This window comes from Wyeomyia smithii, chromosome 2 (genome assembly GCF_029784165.1).
Source record: "Wyeomyia smithii strain HCP4-BCI-WySm-NY-G18 chromosome 2, ASM2978416v1, whole genome shotgun sequence".
Lineage (NCBI taxonomy): Eukaryota > Metazoa > Arthropoda > Insecta > Diptera > Culicidae > Wyeomyia > Wyeomyia smithii.
This window is the reverse complement of record NC_073695.1, coordinates 212,181,417-212,204,453: the sequence shown is the minus strand read 5'-3', so window position 1 is coordinate 212,204,453 and position 23,037 is coordinate 212,181,417. Positions and strand designations below refer to the sequence as shown.

General features: G+C 35.3%; 1 long non-coding RNA gene across 1 annotated transcript; it reads right to left on the bottom strand.

The window, feature by feature from the left end:
- Positions 1 to 22,041: 22,041 nt before the first annotated feature.
- On the bottom strand, positions 22,042 to 22,728 carry LOC129722272 (uncharacterized). Its single transcript, XR_008727580.1, has 2 exons — positions 22,641 to 22,728; positions 22,042 to 22,563 (listed from the first exon to the last, which is right to left on the bottom strand). It is a non-coding gene; the product is annotated as an uncharacterized LOC129722272 (long non-coding RNA).
- Positions 22,729 to 23,037: the final 309 nt, after the last annotated feature.

The window sequence follows — 23,037 nt, the reverse complement described above, 5'->3', positions numbered from 1 at the left end:
ATGTAGACTCGCGGCTGCTATTTCAAAAGCGTCTATCCAAAATAGTGATTAATGGATAAATAAAGGTATTCTCCATTTCAAATGATTAAATTTCTAAATTCAGTCCTTTATATCTGATCATCGCGCGCGATTTTCAAACCTTCGTAGACTACTCTTTTTTATTTTATACTACATCAATAATTACAAAATCCATCATCACCCTCGTGACGAACATAATAGTTTTTCAGTGCTACCATATTCCTTAAAAAAGCTATATAAGCAGACTCCACAGAGATCATCCGTTACAAGAACCTCGTCAATTACAGTTCTGCCAAATTGAAAAAAAATTAAATAACTGCTTAAAATTCAGCTTTGACGTGTGAAATGCATAGTCTCTCGAATTTTGATAGCGTCGCCGTACGTCTGATGTGTCTAGGCATCGAATTGTATACATTTATTCAAAGAACAATGAATTTTGTGAAGCACTAGTTAAAAAATGTGGTCTTCTAATTTCTCCCGCATTTCTTGTGTTATATCTATGGATGTCACTTCCTCTAACAATTCGATCACACCAATATCGGGGCAGCAATCCATTAGCTACTTTAAAAATGAACACCATTGTCAGAAAAACAATTCGTTGCTTCACCGATAGCCATTGCAAAGCATCAAGGACGAGGAAGTGTATCTATTGCATCTCAAAATCAACCGCATTATTTTATTTTGCAAACGCTGCAATCTCGATATTTGTGTTTCATTTGCCAAAAATAAAATGGAAGTGCAAAAGTCTAAATCAGGAGAGATGATTGATTTATAGAGATGAATCTTGCTGAAAGTAGTACCTTTTTTAAAATTCTTTTTTAAATTCTAACGAGGCCTGTATTAAAAAGGATAGATTATGGTACAAAAAACAGCGCGTTGGTTTAGTATCATGCTCTTGGTGATGAATGTTATGTGTAGCTAGAAAAAAAAAACATTGAAAAAAAGTTCTGGGTGAAGATGTCAATATACTCAAACGTTCATAACCTTTTTGTTTGTCATTTTTCTATTATCAAATTTTGACAGATAGCAGTACATATAGCAGTCATCTTCAATTAGAAGTAAAATATTAGAATTTTGAAAAAGGTGCTTTTTGAGATATTTATTATTTTGTGATAATTTGGAAAATTTGGCACAGAAAAAAAATTACAGTGTTTCTACTTTTTCTCGAACCGCAATTTTAATGCCTACTACTTTGTTGAAGACACCATTTCTATCGAACAAGCCTTTTTTCTAACATAGAAATGTTTATTCATCAGTCACCATTTTGGATAGGGCCCCTTTGAAACAGGAGTCGTGAGTTAACATGAACAGCGGATATCATAAAATGACCTTACAGTCATTTTCGCTTTTATCAACAGTCTTTTTTATCACTACTCGCCAAATTCACGCTCGATTTTCTCACGTTTTTTTTTTCGTTTTTATCACACTTTTTAAAAAAAATACTTTTAATTAAGAATGATGTACTTCCATTTGTAGAAAATGTATTCGAAACAACATTTTCACTTGTGCGTTGTGTCCCTGCATGTGTATTGTTTTATTAACTCAATTTATTTGATCAATTTTCTGAGGCAACCAAGTGCCATATCTGTTACAAATAATTTGTGTCATAATTTTGAGAAAAATGAATCGTGAAATACGTATTTCATTGACTTTGAAGCAAAAATTACGTATTATTCGAGCAGTTGAGAAAGAAGATCTGATAGCAACTCAAATGACCCTGCAGTTTGGTCCTCATAAAGCGTGGATTTAAAAATTATAAAATCTAGCAATTCCACAATTTCACATTAACAAGCAATAGGCTCTGCTAGCTATGCTAAAGAATGAGCAGTACAAATCATATTGATATTGCATGTATAATAGCCGCGAGAAAGTCCGCGAAAATGCAAAGGAGAAAAAAATCATAAACTAACATTTTCTTGTTTATTCATGTGTATTTTGAACTTATATTCCATTCAATTATGAAAGGGCTTCATTTCATTACAAATATTATAAATTTCAATTGAATACAACCCACTAAATTCAATTTTTATGATTTCGCTAAATTCACGGTTTCGCCGAATTCACGGTAAAATTTTTTTTGACCGTGATAAAATCGAAAAAGCACTGTATTATCGAAAAAGAACAACTGTGAAAAGTTTCAGCGAAATCGGAAAGGGGCCATCCACATACCACGTAAACAGCAAGGGGGGGGGGGTATGTGTAATGTCTTCGGTCCATGCAAAAGAAAGAAGAATTTATTTGAGCAGTTGTCCAAGGGGGGGGGGGATTTCGTTCAAAATCGTTTAAAATCTTTCCACGTGGTATGTGGATGGCTCCAAATGGTCGATCAAGTTTGATTTACGAAGTAGCATGGAATGACTCCTTCAAAAAAAGGAATAGGACAACCGCTCCATTATCCATCTCAACAGCTAGGTGCACCTATAATTATCTTATTTCTCTCATTTGCTCAATTCAGCGTCAAATTTCTACCAATTTATGAAAGTAATTCTATTTGCTCCTCGATTTTGTCAAGTGGTTGAAAGATTTAAGTTGAAAATATGGTAAAATTTGACGATAAATTAATCAAAAAGGTGTGATGAGATGAATATAGGTACTAAGATTAATATAGGAGCGATTAACCTTTATTCGAAAAAAGTTTTAGTTACGATTTGTTTTTAATTTTTTTTTAAACTAAATTTCGAGAAAATCTTTTGCTGGACATTTGAGGAAGCAGTGCCTTATCGTAAAAATTTTACTTTATTTTTTCGCATACGAACATGATTGAATTTCAGAAAAAGCATTAGGGTTCAATAGGATAAGAATACATTTTACAAATTCGCATTGTTATTGGATATTCAAAAACACATTCTAAATAATATCAGCGGTATATGTGATTAACAGGAAATCACGTAGGAAATGTTATGTATGTAAGCCATCGAGCCAATCGCTAACAGTAACTTTTTTTTAAAGAAATCTCTGTAGTAGAAAGAAAAATGTTTCGAAATGAGCTGAAAGTAATGCAAAAATCAGCCAGAGTTCATTCAATTATAACTCATGTGGGTTTAAAACTTTATTAGACGGCACTCCCATGGTGTTGTATTGCAATCTATAATTTTCCTACACAGTAACAGATTTCTCTCCTTTATAAAATACCATAAATACAGTGGGATTGCAGCTCATCCAACTAATTTCTACGTAGAAAGTCAAAGAAAAATTATTGTAAGCAATATTGCTATTAAAAATTACCTTATATACTGCATTTATAAAATTTTCGTTTCTATAAATTTGAATTACTTCAGCTTGAATTTGTTGCCAACCACATATTGCCTAACCTCATATTGTAAAAAAGCACTGGAAAGTAATTATCGTTTACATTGATGAGCAATATATTTGGCTGGCGATTAACGAAAATTCCACCAACTTTTGTTTAGCGGATTAGCGGATTTGATAAGCGTAGCTCACCACTAATTTTGGTTCTGGTAGGTAAATAATTATTAAATCCAACGCAGTCACAAAAACCTTCTAAAATCACAACTTCAAGCGAACAGTGCCACTGGGACAAATGTTAAGTAGTAACCTTTTCGCACTCATCCGACATTCTAATTTCGGTTTTTGCTACTGGCGACTAATTTTTCCAACATTACCTACTCCTTCAGCTAAGGTTGGCTTGGGTGCTTACTAACCCTTGTGTCACAGTTGCAAATTGCCATCTTGTTGCTGGAGAGAGAAAAAAACTGCTCCCTGTTTGCACTCGAAAAGTCACTTGAGGAAAGAGAGATTGCAGACGACGGCAGTGTCGTACTTTTTACACTTTTTTCTGTAGCAGTCTACCGAGACGGTATTCAAGTTTGTAACTTTTGTAAAAATGGCACCGTTCTCAGTTCCACTGCATGAGGTATAAATTTGGGTCCGCTTTTCACGATTTATGATGCGCGTTCTGGTAAACGATAGCCGCCGTTCCGGTGGTGCAAGCCTGCAGCTAATGGTGTCCAACATTTATCCCAGCCATTTCCATTTGGGTGCATTGTGAATCGGTGTGTCAACAAGCCGGTAGCAGCGCTAGTCCTAGAGAGAGCACAAAAGCTGGAAATAATGTTTATCTGCATTTTTGTTTCTACTTTGCCACTGTACGCTGTTCTCTTCAAAAAACAAAAAAAAAAAAACCTGCACAAAGAGGTGGCTTTTTGATTTCCATTTTCCGTTCGTTTCCTAGAGAGATTGAATAAAGCTAACAAACTAAAGGCCTTTGTGTTTGCACTTGCCGACATTCGTTGTCTGCTTTACACGCAGTGTTCCAGCTGAGTTGGGAAGGAAACAATAGCAACAGAGCGACTCAGGATCACCTGGGATTGTATACTGAAGTGTAGCAGCAGAAGCTGCACTGCATTTACAGTGCAGCATCTGAAATTTTCGTTAGCAACGGTTACGGGGAGAGCAGTCAGTCGGTAGGGTTGTGCGTGCAAGAGAAAAGAAACGGAAATGTTTGTTCCGTTTGTGCCCCCACCCTGATTATGCAAACAGTTTGTTGTAGATGTTGACATGTCTTGGACTATCTACTGCATGAGTGACTGGCGAATGCAGTAGAGTATTTTTTTTTGACGTAGGACTACGTCTAACCGCACTATATCGAGATACATTCCGCGAAAACTAAAACCAAGATGTAACGCCGGAATGAAAGATTTCAAACGGTTATACTGATGTAACCACATGATGGATCACAATAATCAATATGTCGTTGGATTGATAAAATGATGAACAATTTTGTGATTCTTCAATTTTCATTATCACTTCATTGTTAAACAGTGAAAATTGAATAAAAGTTTCAAGGTCAAATTTTCACCAGCAATGTACCAATCATATGCGAGCACGCCTAGCACAGACTTCATGAATAGACACCAACTGCATGCTGTGATATCCTGTATAGCAGTGGCAAAAAAAATTTTGACAGAATCTCCCCGTCCCAATAGATCAACTAATGTTAGTTTCCATGAGCCTAGACTATTTTGATGTCTTGAAGGTGAAGCTTTCTCGGAAAGTTCATAACCACCTCCACTATTAGACAGTATGACGTTCTGCTGTTAATAAATATGTTAATGTTAATAAAACTGATGTCTTGAAGGAAAACATGCTGGCACAGGCAAAAGTACTGCACCGAGCATTGTATGAATAGAGCGCTGGTCATTCGTCGTTTATCAGTGCAGAAAAACTCGATATTCATTTGTGTGCAGCCAAGCCAAGTGAAAACTACATTGCCGCTGTTGACGCACGGTGGGGCGTGGAACACAATCGAATTGCCGTTTGAATTGTCTTCTTCTTCTTCTTGTTTCGTATAGCAGCAAATATAAGAATTCAATTTGATTTTTCGGGTACCGCAGAATACGCTGCGCCGCCGGGGACAACAAAATGCGTTGTTTATTTTTGAACTCTACATTCTGCTTTTTTTCAGATTCATTTAAATAACTGAATATGGTATTTGAAAGACAATAGAAAACCAAAATGCTCCGTACATATCTTTGAATAGTTAGTTAAACGAGCTGTACTGATGATTATATTTTACTAGCTAAATGAATTTAGTCCAATATGACAATATTAGTTGCATCCTGCGGTGGCGGTATAGAGGAAAACCAAATTCATTTCATCTTGATATTAGAGCTCCGGCATTAGTATTTGTGTTTTTCAATTAAAATTTTTTTTTTGAATTTGCATTTACAAGAAAATATTACTTTCCATAACCTTACTTGTAATTGAACAACGCTATGCAAACATTGATTGCCGTGGCTAATGTTGTGCATCACTTTTGCCCAGTTTATTTTCGAAAATAACAGACATATAACCTTCAAATATGATATCTTCGTTGTTCTTTGGTATCTTGAAACTAATCAAATTTTTCTGATTGATTCTGTATACTGATAAAATGTTTAAATTGACCTGAATTGAATGTTAACATGTTCATAAAATTCTATGTCAATTTCAAATTTTTTGTGAATATACATTTTCTACTAAAACTGTCATTCATTATCTATATTTTTTCCACGAGCTTGTAACTGCAGGAAAAAAATTGATGGGACATCTTTGCCGCTTTGTGATCGGTGAGTGAGCCAACTTCAACAAGACAAATAGATATAGAAGGAAGAAGTTTAATTTCTACTAAATCGTACTCAATTAAATATTTTATAGAAGGTTGCCTTTTCGCGTATTAAAGAAAATTCGCTGTATTAGAATGAAAGGTATTCATCAATAGTCTGGAAACCAAATTAAGGGGGAAATTTGGGTCTAGAGCTCTATAGCAATATTTTAGAGAAAAAATTTCTTCAACAAAGTTGTTACATATGATAAAGCGCTTATTGAAAAAGTATCAAAAATTGGGGTGACCAAAATTTTCAATGCTATCAAGTATCTAACATTTTTATTTTTGTAGATAGAAAACCTTGTTCTACAATTTTATAGCTCCAATAATTTTAAGTAACTTTGTAAAAAAAAAGATTTTCTCTAAAACATTGCTAAATAGGTCAAGACCCAAATTTTCCCCTAAATTTGGTTCCTGGACCATTGTGAATGTTGAAGAGAATATTTTTTCTTCTAAGGTAGAGTGGTACAAAGAAATAATCAAAATACAGACCCCGTTCGATTTTGGCAACACGTCAGAATATTTTCTGTTGCCAAAATCGAACAATGCCAAAAATGAACGGTTCTTTTTTCATGACTTTTTTGACTTTTTAAGTGGTCAAAGACGACCTTAACAGTAGAAATGGCCACCAATGAACTAGTTTTAGTTCCAAGTCGTTTAAGGTGTCGCTTGATGAATTCGGGCTGACGACCTAGATACTTGATATTACCACCCGAACCAAAATACCTTCCTTTTGGAAGATGTTGAGTTTAAATTGGTTAAAATAAATCAAGCAAACTACAAAAGTAAAACGAGCTCAAATCAAACATAGCTTTAAAATAAAAATATAAAATTATTGTAGTCCTACGTCAACTATGCGGTCGTGTCTTGGATACCACCCTCCTACTATTTTCTGACAATTGCTATTATGATCTTTGTATCTAAGCTCCTCTTGAACCACTACACAACTAGAATTGTTTTGATGTGTCCTGAACAATCCAGAGGCACACTACCAGTTGTCATCAGTTTCTCAAAACGCAATTATCTAGTTTTATAACAATAAGAAATTAGAAAACAAGCCGCTAATCTATTTGTCATTATTCTCCACAAACTTCAATTGCTTCAACTGGTGAACGATATTCCTTCGTGTCATGTTTACGTCAATAAAATGGTGTTGACAGCGAAAGTGTTTCCTGGAGTGCGATTGATTATTTTTTCCTACTACTTGACAGCTTTGCGGAGAACTTGGTGGTCGCCAAACGGCAGCCACTGGTTATCCACTTTATTTTCGTCTTTTCCGCAGAGAAATGTTTTCAGCGTGCCGTCAGTTTGGCTCGGGGGCGGATGTTGGGAAAGCAAAAGTTTTTCTTGTTTTATTTTATTTTTTTCGAGTTGCTGTGTAATACAAAGTTTTCACGAACTCGAAATGCATTTTAATTTACGTGACGCGGGAGTGTTGAGGGGTGTTCAGAATTCTAATAATTTTTTTCCATGACAGAGACAAAAGTTAATGCTGGATTTGTTCAAAATTTTTACAGAACCTCGTAGTAAATCCAATAATCGGGAGAGAAAAGTTTTGCAAAAGTTAACGGACATGATCATCTTTGCCAGCACGTGTCAACTTGTCGAGTTAAAATCGTCTTGTGCTATCCAACGGGAATGGTGTTAAATCGAGCAACTGCTGGTCGAGTTTCACCATCAAACTAAAAACTACAGTAGCTAGTAAGTAAAGTGTATGTTCAACACATCTGAAGCAAAGTTTTTTTTTACAAAAGTTTATCGATCTTGGATATAACTATGAAAAATTGTTCCGTGCTATGGAAGGAGTCAATTTAGTAGCAAAACTGCTGTAAAACCTGAACACGCAACCATAATTGAAAATTTATTGAATCATGCGAATAAACAGTTCACTATTTTCACCATTTTACAATTTTCGAATTTGGCCGACCGTTGAAATAAAGTTTCAGTTTTAACTTCTAATTTCTGATTATATCATTTCAAAATTGGTTTCCAATTTTTTACTCTCAACTTTTGCATTTGTTCTTGATCTTTCGATTTGAATTTACATCTCTGCGTTAATTTTGCACATTCTCTTTCTCTTCTCTTTTGACATTCAAAATTCTAAAATTGGACTTTTTGAAACCTTGACACTTTGACATTTTGAATTTTTTGAACCCATTTTCCACGTTTTTTTGAACCCATTTTCCACGTTCAATAGAAATCGACCCATCGATTCAACGTCGACACTGCTTCGAAAAATTAAAAAAAGTTCTTCTACACCTCATCCAGTGCAGAATAGCTCCGCGCATAGTGTCATTTCGCAAGGATCCGGACAGGGACAATTTCACGGTCCAGCTCATTTTCAACATATAAATTGGAGTATTTCATGGTATTAATAGTTTCCACTTTGTCGGATTTTTTGTCGCCACTGCAGGCAGAATGATAATTGAAGATTCTTGCTGCCCTCTTCGCTTTATCCTTAAGCGCAATGCTACAGGCACAAGCAAGAGGGAAAAAAGTAAATCGCAACCCAAGTGCTCTTCATAGTTTGGCTCGAATTAAGGCGAACGATCTGAACACGTGAATGAATGGAAACAATATCAACGTGAACGTAAAGTTGCATCTTATGCTGCTGGAAAATAGTACAAAAGGAATGCAATCGCCGATGAGGAGGAGTGCAAAACGATCAGATCGAAAAATTTATTCAACTCGATTGCATCCCTTCCGGGCGCTGTCCGGGGCTGTGCTGTGTTGGTGTGCACTATTCGAGACCAGATTTCCCCGGCCAACACATTCCGGAACAGGATGATGGAAAGTGATAGTTTGCCAGCAATGCAGAAAAATGCTGATTCGAAACTTATTTTCCTTCCCGTTTGCAGTATTCCACACAGGATCGTATTTCAGCTGATGTTGATGCTGTTCGATGGGCTGCGAATGTCATCGTCACAAGTGTAATCGCTTAATCGGATGAGGATTCTAACATGTAGGCAGTAGAAAAATGTTTCTGTCACATAAAATAATGAACATTGAAATATTACGTATGCATAGTGTTTTTGTATTCATTTTAAAATGAGAACTATTATCGAATGTAAATCATGTGAATCGAACCATAAAACTTCTATCCTATCAGCTTATTTCCGAACTTTTTCATGTGTCCCATATCTATTCCCAGCTGGGTTAATCAAGCATGGATAATTCGAAAACCATTTGACTATTTTTCTCGTGAAACACATTCATTTAAATCAAACACAAAATACAAACACAAAAAAACGAATTCCCGCTTGTATTGATTGATGGAGTGCAGTTCGCGGGGCAATTTAAATTAATGATGATCAAATATTTATTGCGCGCGTGTGCCTCGACGAGTGTGTGAACGGATGTACCGGAACGGGTCATCATTCAGCATTGGCATTGGCCTCACTCCATATGTATTTTAAATGAGAGTCATTTACCACTCACCCTCTCTGGCTTCAAACTACTGCGAGTGGTTGAAATCAATTTTCATTCCACGGGAATCATTTAAAAGTAAATTAACAAACCCATCAGTCATCCTGCCAGCCGAGCCCATATGTCCTCGGCACATTCCAGCCGAGCAACTTCGGTAACGAAAACATTGCGTAGTAAACAACCAATTCTTGCTGTATTTAATCTGAAAAATGGCAACATTATTGCACTTTCCATTCTACAGCTTTCGACTTTGGCTGTTGTTATTGTAAAATTTACGTTTCCACTGTAAAGTATTCACTTTTTATTGGTCGTTGATTTACTTCCTATTTTTTTATATTACTTTCTTATCATTTCATCCTTTTCATCTCTCATTTCTCATCTTTTATTTTTTATTTTTCTCATTGTATCTTACAAGTTACTTCAACAGTCTAGAGCCGTGGTGACTCTTGCCGTATCAAGCATTTCCCTCCTTTTCCCTCAACTCTCTAGGTATTACGACACTCGCAGGTCTGCTTTAGTCTCCCAAATATACGAAATCACCTACCACTTCGAGTTTATCGCTGCTCACCATCCGTGTGAGATGAATGAATGTTGGTTGGCTCTTGAGCCTCACCCTTTCATGTACTTGGTTTACGATGCATTGATTTCTGGTCTAACTCTTCTAGTCTGTACTCATAGTGTGGCCGCAGATTCCCAGACAACCAGAAATCGTATAAAAACGGCAATACAAAATCGTATAAACATCCAGTTTCATTCGAAATTGTATAAAGTTCATGTTATGTCCAGTTCAACTTATCTTTCATCATATATGGGTTGTACAGTCCGTGATATATGACTGCATACTGTTCCTAGTATAAATGCATACAAAAAATCAGGTTTCATCGCAGTAGAGTTGTCTACAGTGCTTAACTTAATTGCAGTGCAAAATTGTAGGATTTCTAATTTATACGATCCACGTTGATATTCGTATTCCTTGAAAACTCCTATAACAGTTGTAAGAGGATTGCATAATGAATTTTATACAATTTACTTTTTCGTGACAGTTAAAATCGTCTATTATTAACACGAAATCGTTGAATAGTAAAGAATCATACCCTTTTTTATGTCAAATTTATTTTAAATTAAAATGTCCCTTTCAGCAACTCTGGTTTTTAAAATCTAGTTCCCAAAAGATTTAAAGAATTGGGTATAAATCATGAACGCAGTTTTGACTAATAGAAAAATCACCCAAAAAAATGATACATACAGTCGAGTTTCACATAAACTTGGGCAACGCCTTGAAAGATTTTTGATGTTTGTTGATTGCAATTGCTCGAATCGCCTAACAGTTGAAAAGAAGGTCAATGCAGATCGCATGTTATTATTCCTTCGTATATGAGGCAATATTGAGTTAAATATTGACATCAGAGTCTATAAATAGATTTGGGTCAACATTGAAGACAATAAGTGACATTATATACGATTTACAGGTTCATACGATTTGAGGCGTTCAACAGTACTACATAAAATTCGTTGACATGCAGCATCGTAAAATGACTCTGAGGATAGGGAATAAGAGCAGTGATCGGAACGTTGGGGGTTCGAGGCTGAAGATAGCCTCGTAAAATATAGTAAAGGAAAATGTCGCATCCAACCTCAACAATTATAAAATGTACCAAAAAATGTACTATGTACTAAGTTAAATGGCACGCGTACTTCTCATTAAAAAAAATTAAATGAAATTTTTGTTACTTTATTTTATGTTTTTTTATTTTTTGAAAAATTTAGGTCGTATATAATGCAAAATTTATTCGCAGTACAGGTTACACACTGCTGCGTTTAAGTTCGTAGAGCATCGTAGTAGAATCACAATACGGGTGGAACGGAATTATATGTATGCTTGAATTATGGCAATAGGCAATTGTACTAAGTAGCAAACAGAGTTGTTCATACCTCAGATTTTATGCAAAAGGTAATTGTTATAGAATTGTAAAAAATGAAATAAAAAGTTGAATATCTTTAACTGCGCGAACCATTTTGGTACGTATTTTGCCTCCACTTTGGTACTTATAAGCTCATATAGAACGTTATATACAACTTTATCAGATTGTACAAGGATGCTTATATCTCAACAACAACTGAAATATACGGACCAAATTGTTGGCTGGGTTGCCTCCGCTGACGCAAAGTTTCTTGTAACAAAGTTGAGATTGTCTGCGAAACCTATGAATTGCCTACCTGTGTTGCCTCTAGTTTCGTTGCCAGCACGTCGGATTACACTCTCTAGAGTAATGTTTAAAAACTATGCTGAACAAGCCCCCTTTTTGTGCAAAGGGTTGATCTTTGCGCGATTCGGAGTGATTCTAAAATGTCCCCGATACGCACACGTAACACACCACTCGGTCCAAGACTGCTTTCGTGTCAGTTTATCCAAAAAATCGTAGTCGTGCATTATTTGGCATAGCTGGTCTCGATCGGCTGAATCATACGCTGCCTTGAAGCCCACTTAGTACTGCCCTACCAAGCTTTTTGCCAAAGAAAATGGAGAGCAAAGCAGATTCTGCAAGAGAATATTGTAGGCGGCGTTGATCAACGGTACGCTACGGTAGTTACTCCATTGTATCCGATCGCCCCTTAGATGGAGCATACAACTACTTCCATCGATTCCCACGGTAGTCTCTCTTTCTCCAAAATGCTGGAAATTACTAAATAAAGCTCCATTGCTAGCGCCACTTCACCATATTTATGGAATTCTGCCGAGAGTCCTGTAATCAGATCTCCCTCTCCGTCCCTACACATATCTTGACTCGGTGTGCAACCTGTATAGGATTTGTTCTCCGTCTCATAAAACTCGCGCGTGTCATTAGCTCAAACTAGTTGTTCCAGTTTATCACGATCTCTGTCCTCTTCCTCGTTTTCCAGTTGATCACACGATCCTGCTTTCTGCCCGTCACACAGAAACCCGTTCACAGCTCGTTGATTGCCTTATCACTCTGGGAAAACCCGAGCTGCCACGGAGTTTTCACATCTTCTCACCTTTGGAACAGAAATTCTGCAGAGACACGATGTGCGATTTGTAGGGTTATAACTGCTGGAGCAGCATCCTGCGTTTCCAGTTGTGGCAAGTTTTCCGTTGCCAAGGTCAATGTCGAAAGTTCCTTGATTGTTCGTGATTGTGATTATTTCTAGCGTAATATTTCAAAAGGACCTAACTAACAATGAGAGATTCTCTCCTCTCTCACTCGTTTCGTTAATTACGTCGTCATTATAAATATTTTCCAAGCTTTCTTCCCCTTAATCGAGAGATTGTAATACTGTCTTGCTTACTATGCATTGAGTGTTATGAAATATGGAAAAAAAACAACATAGTTATTAATCAAAGAGAAAGTTAACAAAGAGAGTCTCTCAATGTTAGATAGGCCCTTTTGAAAAATTACGCGAGATTTGAGTAAATTGCTCCACTAAGTCCACGCTATCGAGTCTCGTGATGGAGCTGTCTTGGCTATAGCGTTCGAGCCATCATGTTTCTTAATTCAGCCGCCCACTCCGAGTCAGACACTTTCGTGAGCCGTCCCTAACCTGGAAAACAGATACCCACAAAAACTGGGCTTCCCTCCGAGGAGGTTAGCCCTTTTCCCCTTACTTAATCAGCATACGACCGAGGTCCCGCCAAAGGTTAGTTACCATGACCTTCTTTTAGTTATACGTATCTCGGCTAGTACGACGAGGAGGTAGGGATAGGAGCTGCTTGGTTGGATGTTGTGGACCACAATGGGATCTATTTTATACCTGCAAGTACACGATGTACTGACGCACTGCCCAACCAGTTACGAGACAACGTTTCACCACTTCATTTTTTATCTTTTGATCTTTTCACCCTTCATTTTCATCCTTTCTTCTTCACTTTTTCTTGTCTTTTCCTCTTTCCATTTATTTTTTTTTGTATTTCCTTATCTATAAATCGTTTCCTCTTTTCATCTTTCCATCAATTCATGTTTTATTTTTTCATGTATTCATCGTTTGATCTTCTCATCGTTTTTTCACTCCTTTTTTTCCTCATCTTCTTATCTATTCATCGATTCATCTTTTCATCTCCTCATCGTTTCCTGTTTTCCTCTTCTCTTTTCTTCTTTATATTTTTTATTTTCATTTTCCAGTTTTTCTTCTATTCGTATTTTCATATTTTCATCTTTTATCTTTCAATCTATTATTATTTTCATCTTCTAATTCATCTTCACTCCTTTTCCTTTTGTCATCATTTCATTTTGTCACCTTCTATCTTCTCAACGTTTCCTCTTTTCCTTCTTTTCTCTTTTCATGTTTTTTTATCCTTGCAACTCTTCTCCTTTTTATCATATCATATTTTTTACCTTTTCATCCATTCATCTTCTCCTTTTTTATCTTTTCATATCTTCATTATTTCACCGCTCATATTGTCATCTTCTCATCTTTTCATGTTTTCATCTTTTCATATTTTTATGTTTTTATCTTTTCAACTTGCCCTCTTTTCAGCTTTTCATATTTTCATCTTCTCATCGTTTCCTCTTTTTTTTTCATCTTCACATCTTTTCATCGTTTCCTCTTTTTTTTCAACTTTTCAATTTTCGGCTGTTTTGTGGTATTTGGTCATTTACCGTGGTTTTTCAGAAACCGGAAGTCGCTATATTGGATTTAAAAATGGCATTTGAAGACAACTTCTGGTCTTTGAGCTTCATTCTGGTTAAAGAAACACTCATATTGGGTGGTATTCGGTCATTTGCCGCTGTTTTTCGGAAACCGGAAGTCGCCATCTTGGATTTTAAAATGACATTTGGGAACAATTTCTGGCCTCCCTGCGTCAATCTGATTAAAGAAACGCTCATATTTAGTGGTATTTGGTCATTTTCGGCTGTTTTCCAGACACCGGAAGTCGCCATGTTACAATTCAAAATGTTGTCTGAGGTCGATTTGTGGCTTCAGTGCATCATAACAATCCCGGAAATACCCATATTTGGTGGTATTTGGTCATTTGCCGCTATTTTTCAGATGCCGGAAGTTGCCATCTTGGATTTACGAAATGGTATTTGGAGACATGCCAGAAGAAGGAAGGGTGTCGAAACATTATGGGCATGTTTGTTCCACCTGAAAACATTCACCTGCCAAATTTGGTTATATTTGCTTGATTGCTTCTCGAGCTGTGCGAAATTTGAGTTTCACTTGTATGAGACCTCTCTCTTGTAGAAGAGGGAGGGGTGTCAAACCATTATGGATATATTTGTTACCCCTAAAAACATCTACCTACCAAATTTAGTTCTATTTACTTTGTTTAGTTCTCGAGATGTGCAGAAATTTGTGTTTCATTTGTATGGGACCCCTTCCTTCCAGGAAAGGGAAGGGTGTCGAATCAACATGGACATATTTGCTGCTCCCAATAACATCCACATGCCAAATTTGGTTCCATTTACTTGGTTAGTTTCTGAGATGTGCAGAAATTTGTGTTTTATTTGTATGGGATTCCTCCCTTCCAGAAGAGGGAAGGGTGTCGAATCATTATGAACATATTTGTTACTCTTAAAAACATACACATGCCAAATTTGATTCCATTTGCTTGTTTGGTTTTAGAGATGTGCAGAAATTTGTGTTTCATTTGTATGGGACCCCTCCCTTGCAGAAGAGAGAAGGGTCTCGAACTATCTTAGTCACCTTTCCCGGCCCCTAAAACCCTTATATACAAAATTTCACGCCGATCGGTTTGGTAGTTTCTAAGCCTATATGAATCAGACAGACAGACAGACAGAGCTGCACTTTTATATGTTCAGATTTGTCTTATTTTCATCTTATCATTTCGCCATTTTCTCATCATTAATTTTTTATTTCGGATTTTTCTCTTTTTTTCTTTTTTTCACATTTTCCCTTTTCAATTGTTCATTATTTAATTTTTCCATCTTTTTCTAATGTTTTCTTCTGATCTTTTCCTTATATATCATTTTCCTCTTTTGCTCTTTTCATATTTAAATTTTCTTAGTTTTTCGTCTTTTCCTCTTCTGCTCGGTTTCATCTTTTCATTTTTTCATTTGTTTATCGTTTTTATCTTTCCTTTGTTTTCCTCTTTTCCTCTTTTCCTTTTTCTCTTTTCACCTTTTCCTGTTTTCTCACTTTACCTTTCCATTATTTATTGTTTTATGTTCCATATTTCTATTTTCTCAACTTCACAACGTTGCATCTGTTAATTTTTTATTTTTGTTTATGATTTTATCTAACATTTGCCCATCTTGTCTTGTTTTTTTTTATTATTTTTTGATCTTGTCATCGTTTCCCATTTTCATATTTTTTTTCCTTTTTTAGTTTTGCATTTTCTCATCTTTACATCTTCTCATCTTTCCATCTTGTCATCTTTTCTTCCTCTCACCTTCTAATTGTTTCCTCGTTTTTTTTTTCATCTTTCCCTCTTTTCATGATTTATTTTTCGTGGTTTTATTTATTCGTTTTGTTCATTTTCTCATATTTTTATTTTTTCATTTGTTCATATTTTAATTCTCTATTTTATAATATTTTTGTTTATTTTTTTATCTTTCCTCTTTTTGATTTTTTATCATTTTATCAATGCATCTCATCTCGCTTCCTCTTTTCCTTTTTTTACTTTTTTATTTTTGCATCTACTCATCATTTCATCTTGTTCTCTTTTCACTCCTTTTTTTCCTCATTCATTCCTTCATCTATTCATGGTTTTACCTTTCATTATTTGCATTTTCTCACCATTCCCTCTTTCTGTTTATTAATTTCTCTTACTTTTCATTTTATCATATTTTCATTGTTCTATTATTCATTGTTTCATCTTTTCATTATCTGAAGTTTTCACTTCTTCATCCTTTCCTTTTTTCTTCTCTTCGTCATTTCATTTTGCTCATATTTCATCTTTTCATCTTCTTAACGTTTCTTTCTCTTTCCCTGTTGCTCTATTTCTATCTTTCCGTCTTTTTATCTTCCTTTCTTTATCTTTTCTTTGTTTTCTCTTTTCACCTTTCCATCCTTCTTGTTTCTTTTGTGTCTTTTCTTCTTTTCTTCTTTTCTACTTTTCAGCTCTTCATCTATTATTTTTTCGTTATTTCTTATCATCTTTTGGTTTTTTTGTGTCGTTATTTTTTTCTGATTTCATTCCTTTCGTTTTTAAGCTTATCATGTTTTATTATTTTTGTATATTAATCTTTCATATTTTCATTTTTAGTTTTTAATTTTATATTGCGAATGTTTCGCATGCTTTTCTTGCTAGTTTTGCATTTTATCTTCTCCATTTGCTATTCTGTAATTTGCATGACGCATTCTGCATTTTTCATTTTGACTGCGCATTTTAAACTTTACGTTTCGCGTTTCACAGTTTTGTCGCTTATAGTGTTTTTTTTTTATTTTACATTTTTTTTTTATTCTAATTAAATGTAATAAGATAAAGGCCCAATCGCAGAGAGCATAACGGGGCCGAAATAATTATTGGAGTAGGGAAAAGCCTGCTTGAGTAAAATTAATAAATATTTCTCCTCAAACAGGCATAAAAACCCTCTCATCTTTTCATATACAATAATACAATTATAAATAAGTTACAAATCATAAAACACAATCTTGATAAGTATGGTTCCTGCAGCTTCAAGAGCAAAATATATTTTCGGGAACGTCTTATTCCTGGTTAAGCGCGTAAATAGAATCTGAAATGAAAACAAAAGTGTACTAAATAGGAACATCAATTGATTTAAGGAAGGAATATAGAAGACGCATATATGGGAAATCTAAAATTGCTAAGACATCACGAACGGGGACATTTGGTTGTTTATTCCGAGCTTCAAGAGAATTTTCTAAATTGGATCTAGCTTCACGATATAACGGACATGACCAAACAACATGTTCAATATCGTGGTAACCCTCGCCACAGGTGCAAAGGTGATCCTCTGTGAGTCCTATACGACGAAGGTGAGCATTAAACCAGTAATGATTGGACATAAGCTGAGACATCATACAAATGAAATCACGACTTATGTCCAATTTGTGGAACCAAGGTTTTAAAGAAACTTTAGGAATAATTGAATGACACCATCTTCCTAGATCTCCATTGTCCCAAGAGTTTTGCCAGTTCACGAGCGACTCTCGACGTATAGAACTAAAAAATTCATTGAATTCAATAGGTCTTTCATAAATGTCACCATGTACCGTACCGATCTTAGCTAATGAATCTGCCGTCTCATTGCCCTCAATTAAAGAATGAGAAGCGATCCATACTAATGTAACCTGTGATGCGATTTCGGATAAAGTACTCAAATGGTCGCGTATTTTATTCAAAAAATACGAAGAACTCTTTATACTTTTTATCGATCGGAGAGCTTCAATAGCACTGAGGCTGTCCATAAAGATGAAGTAATTGTCTTTAGGCAAATTTTCAACAAAACTTAATGTGTACTGAATAGCAGCCAGCTCTGCGACATAAACAGAAGCGAGTTTGTAAGCGACGGATAAATTATTGTTATAAACACCGAAACCAGTAGATCCGTTGAGAAAAGAACCATCGGTATAAAATGAATTATTACAGTTTATATTTTGATATTTTTCACGAAATAGATTTGGAATCTGTTGTATACGTAGTTGATCAGGCATACTACGAATTTCATTTAACATTGATGTATCAAAAAATAGGGTAGAATCAAAGGTATCTAATGAGTAAATATTATTTGAAGGAAATGAAGAAGGGTTGATATTTTGAGACATGTAATTGAAATAAACAGTCATAAAACGAGTTTGAGATTGAAGTTCAACAAGTCTTTCAAAGTTGTTTATTATCATAGGATTCAAAATTTCACTTTTCACAAGAATGCGAGAAGTGATAATCCAAAAACGATCTTTTAAGGGGAGAACGCCCGCTAACACTTCTAAACTCATCGTATGAGTTGAATGCATACAACCTAAAGCAATGCGTAAACAGCGATACTGTATTCGTTCAAGTTTTATGATATGAGTTTTTGCGGCAGAACGGAAACAAAAACATCCGTATTCGAGCACTGATAGAATTGTAGTTTGATAAAGTTTAATAAGGTCCCAAGGATGTGCTCCCCACCACGATCCAGTTACTGTGCGCAAAAAATTAACTCTTTGTTGACATTTCTGTATTAAATATCGAATATGACTTTTCCAAGTGCATTTTGAGTCGAACCATACGCCAAGATATTTATGAACTAAAACTTGAGTAATGGGTTCACCCACTAACATAAGTTGGAGCTGAGCTGGTTCATGTTTTCTAGAAAAAACTACATATTAAGTTTTTTCAACTGAAAAGTCTATACCTAGTTGTATTGCCCAATTGGATAAGTTGTTCAAGGTATCTTGTAAAGATCTTTGTAAATCGGATGCCCTGGGACCTGTGGCAGAAATCACACTATCATCTGCAAATTGTCTGATAGTGCAATTTACCAAACAGTCATCAATATCACTCACATAAAAATTGTAGAGCAGTGGACTTAAACATGAGCCTTGTGGAAGACCCATGTAGCTAAGTCTAAACGCTGACAAACTACCATGAGAGAAATGCATATGTTTTTCTGATAGTAGATTGTATAAAAAATTATTAAATTTAGGAGGAAGACCTTTTTGATGAAGTTTATCAGAAAGAACATCTATAGAAACAGAATCAAAGGCTCCCTTAATGTCTAAGAATACAGAAACCATTTGTTCTATTTGAGCAAATGCAATCTGGATTTCTGTTGAAAGTAATGCGAGACAATCATTTGTTCCTTTAGTTCTACGGAAGCCAAACTGGGTATGTGATAATAAATTATTACTTTCAACCCAATGGTCTCAACGATATAAAATCATTTTTTCAAACAATTTACGAATACAAGAAAGCATCGCAATTGGACGATATGAGTTATGATTAGAAGCAGGTTTTCCAGGTTTTTGGATAGCAATCACCTTTACTTGTCTCCAATTATGTGGAATGATGTTTAGTTCAAAAAAATTATTGTATAAATCTAACAACATTTTTTTAGCGATGTCAGGTAAATTTTTCAGTAAATAAAATTTTATTTTATCCAGACCAGGGGCATTATTATTGGAAGAGAGAAGAGCGATAGACAGTTCAGTAATAGAAAATGGTAGTTCCATCACCGATTGTTCAGAAAAATTGTCACGAATAATTTTTTGAGCAGGAACAGTGTCTGGACATACTTTTTTTGCAAAATTTAATATCCATTGATTTGAATATTCTTCATTTTCATTAGCCACTACTCGATTTCTCATTCTTCTAGCAGTGTTCCAAAGAGTATTCATAGATGTTTCTCTGGAAAGCTCATTAACGAATCGTCGCCAATAACCACGTTTTTTAGCTTTGATCAAGTTTTTAAACATGGATTCTAACTTCATGTATCGTACAAAGTCTTCGATTTTTCCTTTTTTCCGGAAAATCTTATACGCGTTTGATTTTTTAACATAAATTTTTGAGCACTCTTTGTCCCACCAAGGAGTAGGAGGTCGTCTTTTAGTTGAAACGCCAAGATATTTTTTCCTTTGGGCTAGTATTGCAGAATTTAAAATTAAACCCGCAAATGAATCATATTTTTCAAGAAGTGGATGGTGTTGCAATGCCTCTAAAGCTTCTGTAATTTTTAATTTATAAATTTCCCAATCAATATTTAATGTAAGGTCATACGGAATGTCAATTGGTCGAGTACTATTTGACCCATTATTAATTGAAATTAAAATTGGTAAATGATCACTACCATGGGGATCATAGACAACCTTCCAGCTACAATCTAACCGTAATGACGTTGAACATAATGATAAATCCAATGCGCTTGGACGAGCCGGTGGTTTCGGAACACGTGTCATATCTCCATTGTTCAAAACAGTCATATTAAAATTGTCACAAAGATTATAAACCAAAGTGGAGCGGTTATCGTTGTAAGATGAACCCCAAGCTACACCATGAGAGTTAAAATCTCCCAATATTAAACGGGGTGAGGGTAGAAGTTCGACAATATCAGAAAGCATTTGTAGTCTAATTAGTGCTTTAGGAGGGATATATACAGAAGCAATGCAGAGATCTTTGTCTTGTATGTTAATTTGACAAGCTACACATTCGATGCCTTGAATTGAAGGTAAATTAATTTTATAAAAAGAATAACACTTTTTAATCCCTAAAAGTACACCTCCATAGGGAATATCTCGATCTAATCGTACGATATTGTAATTATTGAAATTGAGATTGATATCTGAAGTGAGCCATGTTTCACAAATAGAAAACACATCACATTTCAAATTATTAATCATAGCTTTGAATGAATCAAGTTTTGGTATGATACTTCTGCAATTCCATTGTAAAATATGTATAAAATCATTAGTCTCAGACGATAAGTTAGTCATCGAAGGATATTAAAGTAGAAATGAGGGGCCATTGAGAGGTAAGCTGCTTTAAAAATGTTTTGAAAACAGGGAGTAATGAATGAATAAATTTGCTGAAAGGGTGCGGTATGTTGATTGATTCAAGAATCCAGTTTATTACATGAGAAAATTTCAGAATTCCTGATTTTGTTTGTTTATTTGAAGGTGTGAATGAGCTATCACAGTTTTTGGGTGATAGTGGTGGAAACTCTTGTGTTGACTTTAAATTTAAAATTCTAGAGGAAGTTTGATTTGATTTTTCAGTATCGTGATTAGATTTGGGAACATTACCATTTCTATTAAGTGATATTTTAGGGCCCTTGTTGGGAAGTTTTGGGGAAGAAAGATTTTTCCTTTTTCTAGACCAACCAGGGTTTGAAAAAGAAGGACCAGCAAGAGGAACATCGCAGTCCGTCTCATCAGAGGACAATAAATCATAAATATTAGAAGAAATAAGAGAATTTGTTTCCGATTGCTTAAGGAGATCAGAATAACTGCGTTTAGCGCGGTCTTTAAGAGATCGTTTCATTTTAATTTTATGTTGAATGAATAAGGAACAATTCGAGAGTTCATGTTTAGTTTCGCCACAGTAATAACAATTATTATTTTCTTGATTGCAAGAGTCATCAAGATGGTTACCCCCACATTTACCGCATCGACTTTTATTGCAACAGTAGGCAGAAGTATGGCCTAACTGTTTGCAATTGGTACAGTTCATGACTCGTGGAATATACAGGCGAACGGGTACAAGGACATTGTGAATCGAGATGTGAGATGGTAAAGCAGATCCAGCGAATGTGACGCGAAATGAATCTTAGGGGGAAAATATTTTCTTCCCTTCTACAAAGGACACGGATCTCAATTGTTGACAATCGAGAATTTTAACCGTTGGAATGGAAGTGTTCTTGAAATATCCAACACCGTCTTTTAAAAGAAATTCACTGGATAAGCTGGAATCGGTAACAACACCGTTAATTTCTACATCTCGAGCGGGAACATAAACATGATATTCCCGGGTGAAAAACTCCGAAGTAGCAATTTTATTAGCTTGAGTAAGGTCTTTAACCACAACTCTCAATTTGTTAGGTCTGACCTTAGAAATTTCAATGATAGACTTGAAATGAGACTCTAAATCTTTAGATATCTGAATGATGTTTAAGGGCTTTGATTTGGGCCCTATTTTTGGTCGGAAATAAACAACAAATGAACCAGTCGATCCGTCTGGATACAGTTTAACGCGTGAGGGAATTGAGGAAACAGTGGAAAAAGGGTCAGGAGGTTTAGGTGTAATAGAAACAGGATCGGCCAAATTTTTTTTCATCCACTTCCATTGTGTGTAAAAGAGCACACTATGGTAGGGCAACAAAAAATGCAAATGGATACAAATATAATAAATTAAGTTCTATACTTAGCTGTTATAATAAAAGAAATCTTGATCTTTAAATTTTTTGGTGTACTTGAATTGTCGTTGATCTTTCGAAACCTTCGAACCCCTTGAAAACTCTGATTCCTGTATCCTGTAGAGCAGCAAATCTTGAATAGCTCTGGATCTCTTGGAATCTTCAAATCTCTTGAATACTGTTGGCGGTATCCTGTAGAGTTGCAAATCCTGGTATTTCCAATATTGAATCAATACTTCAGATCTGCAATTATAAAGAAAATTAATGACGGTAGCAGCTGTAAATAAATGAATTTTACATTTTGGGTTTAACAATTTTACCTTTTTCGGTTCATTTTTTTTGCATTTGGCATTATTATATTTACATTAGAATTCGATATTTGTTTTTCAGAATGAAAAAGCTATAGATGTACAAGAATAGTGAATAAACAATTCAACAGGTATAAAAGCAAACAGTTAACAGAAAATAAGACAAACGATGGAATCCCAATAACATATGGCGCAGAAAATATCCAATCCGCCAGCAAGTTGGTCAATTGTTCTGTAATTACTCATGTTGACAACTCTTCCAACCTGTGACAATTTTTCCCTTTCCTACCATTCTCTCTCTTTGTGCTCATTGATAAATAGCTGTTTCTGCAGGTCAACCAAATTCCCTCCGGGTAATGCTGATGATGATGATGACGATGTCGATGACGACGATGGTTGGACACAGGGG